General features: G+C 38.8%; 1 pseudogene; it reads right to left on the bottom strand.

Annotated features, from left to right (window-relative positions):
- Positions 1–212: 212 nt before the first annotated feature.
- On the bottom strand, positions 213–3,014 carry LOC113727230 (large ribosomal subunit protein uL6-like; annotated as a pseudogene).
- Positions 3,015–3,372: the final 358 nt, after the last annotated feature.

The raw sequence follows: 3,372 nt of genomic DNA, 5'->3' as shown, positions 1-3,372 counted from the left end.
TGCCAACAAAAAACCCCTTTTCTTGACAATCATAAGTGTTTGAATATTGTCAAAGTTGCTGAGCTATGCTGACACTTTTAACTGTCAGGAATTTTCTTTTTTTTTTTTTTAAATAAAGAAGCAACCTGATTGTGCTTCCTGCCATACATTCCGTCAATCAGATACCCAAAGGACTTGTAAAATTATCCCAAAGAACAGAACGCATGTAGTAATTTAAAAGCAAAAGCTAATGCTCAAATATCATTTATTGAACTAAAAGTCAGCAACAAGTACTAACATAGCTAATCGAAACCGAGTTACAGAGATTGGCACATAAACTGGGTTACAGAGATTGGCACATAACAAGTACTATTATAGCATCCATAAACTGGGTTACAGAGATTGGCACATAACTTTGAGGAATGACATGACCAGCTGTTGCAATTGGTGAACAATCAAGTATTGCATTGCCTTGTGGCATGAGCCTAAAGACGAGGGATGTCCTGCAGGGCAAAGTGCACTGATCAGTTGAAAAATTTCTTCAACCTATGACAGTCTTGGGCAACTATCAAATTACACTTAAGTACCAATATCTACCTTCCGCCACTAGAAGTTCCTGGAGGGATATCCAATGCAGAGCGATGTGAAGCCGCAGGCCTCAGACTAGCTGTAGCATGGCTGAGAGCCTTGCCTGTGAGAAGTAAAAGGTCCCCAGGAACAAAGCCACTATCAGCCAGGTACCAGCGGCCATTGGGGTCACAAACCTGGAAATACTAGGAAAGAACTGGGGAATAATTAATCAAGGAAAACAAAGTGTTGAAGCATTACAATTCCAAAAATGATCTAGTTGAAATGTAGAAAAAATGTATAAGCAGTGAAAAAGGAATCCAGGAAATTAGTACATATTGTTGCAACCTACCTACTGATCATAAAAAAAAAAATCCAAATATAGGTTACAACACCTGAAGTCCAGGAGCATCTGAGGAAATTAGCGTCAACAGCCCCTTCTCTACTTCACCATTTCCACTCAGCTTTCCACCTCCTGTAGATCCTTTTCCATTTAGTGAGTGTGTACTGGAAAAGGTTGCAACAAGCACTGATGAAGAAGCCTCGTTAGCAGGCAATGGGCTATCGTCAAGCAAGTGGTCGAAAACACTGCAAGCAGTGATACATTCTAAATATAGATCAGAAAACACTAAAGTTGACCACTAAAAGCAAGCATATATACTCCAAAAAACATGACTTCTATTTTAAGTTCAAAATAGAAGTCATCTCTAAGAAATCCCCACAAGCAGCTTGATATGATAAAAGGGAATCAATCCAAGAAAACGAACAAGAAATGTAGGTCACTAACTCTCACTCCTCCTTGGCTATTTGCCCCTTTTCACTGACATAGATACCATCAAGGAACTTCCGAATATCTTTGTTCTTCACATGGCATTTTTGTCCACAATAAGAAAAGGTTGTATATTAGCTATCTAGCCAGATGAACTACATTTTAAAGACAAGTGACAAGGAACAAAACTTGTAGATTCAAATGTCATAAATATGGCACAGAGTGACTCTTACTTGGTTTATCAGGACAGTGGATCGGGAAACAAGCTCAATGTCATTGCTATCCAACACCAATTCATCCTTAACCTTCTCAGACCGGATAACAGTGACTTCTTCAAGTATATCCACCTTCCTCACCTGATGCAGAAAACATCACACATTACAAAATGTTCCCTATCAGAAATTTCAAGCAATCTCAACATGCATAATGGGGGCAACCCAATGGAAGCAATTCCATAATACCTCTCATAGTCTAACAATATTGGTCTAGTAGGAAGGTTCAACCATGACCCAGTCATTATTAATTAGCCTCAACAACACTGGTCTACAGATGTTGCAGCAGAAATCCTCGAAGAAAGAAAAAGGCAGAAAAAAAAGAAAAAAAAACCAAAATATAGTATGTTTGGCAAAGGAAAGTAATTACTTCATTTAAAGTCAAACCATAATGCCAATAGCATCTACTACCCATTTCTATGAATTAAAGACGCATATAGTATTACTAGCACTAAAACTATTACCACGGATCTCCAATGACCAGTGAGACAAACAAAATGATTCCAAACGCAGTACAATCACATAACAACCAAACAGGATACTAAAATTGACAATGTAATCAACAGGTAAGCAAACCAGATAAGCAATTACCGAGCAAACCCAAATGAATTATCGAGCAACCTCACACAACCCAACCACGAAATGCCCAAGTTGGGGATCATTCTGGGGTTAGTTGGCTTAATTCTCAAATTGAAGGGTCAAAAGCATCTAACAATAAACCTAGAAATGAACAGACACAAAGCACTAGTAGTCTGGCCCATAAACTCTGCTCAAATACACACTCAAACCAGCGGGAAAGAGGAAGAGCTCCTCCGCACAAGTCTAAGTCCTCTTACAGTATCAAGAAATTCTAATCAAATCAACAAAATTCACATGTGTGAAAATGTAAAAGAAATCAGAAATGACAAATCTAAAGAGATAAGAAAAGACCCAAATATTCATCATGCTAGTAGAATAGTAGATACCTTCTTCTCACCAAGGAAGTTGCGGATCTCAATAGAACGGTTGGAGTTGGTGATGGAGGCGTTGATTGGGAAATGTGCATAGACGAATCTGATCTTGTAGCAGTAGCCCTTGGTAATGCCGGTGATGAGGTTCTCAACGTGGCTGAGGGCAGTTCAAATTGCGACAATGGTCTTGCGGGAGCTGAACCAAGTGTCGACCTTGAGCTTCCTCTTTCCGGTGGCCTCATCGGTGATAAGTTGGAAGTCGAGGTTGAGATGCTTGAAGTTGCGAGTAAGCTTCCTGCGGGGTCCCTCCACCTCGATCTGCTTGGCTTTCATCTTAATCTTAACACCGTCAGGAATATCCATAGTCTCCGATGATAGAATCGTCTTCATCTTGGACAATCGCTTACAGTAATTCCGCCTCCTCTTCTTTTTCGGAGAAGTGCAAAAGATTGGCAGCCAAAAAACCCTTAAAAATCCATAAAGTTGAAAAGGGTGTTTTGGCCCGCCAAAATCAAACGATGCCGTTTTGTGTCTTTCTTTCTTTTTGGTACACCTCACATTTTCTCAAGTGTCATGTTAGGTAGTCTAAAGGCACATTATTATTTTTATATTTGAAAAAATAAAAAAAATTAGAGTATATATTATTGAATTGATAATAAGTGTCATAATAGGAGTGCTATAATGACACAAACCAGCAAGTGTCCTTATAGGCATGTCAGGAAAGGCCATTTTTGTTGTAGTGCAAGTTTTTAGATTTAATTTTGAAGTATAATTTTTAAAAAAGAAAAATTTGCTAGCAAGAGTGGGTTGGATCTAAGAAGTGGGGAAGGCAAAT

This window comes from Coffea arabica, chromosome 2c, assembly GCF_036785885.1.
Source record: "Coffea arabica cultivar ET-39 chromosome 2c, Coffea Arabica ET-39 HiFi, whole genome shotgun sequence".
Taxonomy (NCBI): domain Eukaryota; kingdom Viridiplantae; phylum Streptophyta; class Magnoliopsida; order Gentianales; family Rubiaceae; genus Coffea; species Coffea arabica.
The sequence above is the reverse complement of the archived record's forward strand: the minus strand, read 5'-3'. Positions and strand labels throughout refer to the sequence as shown.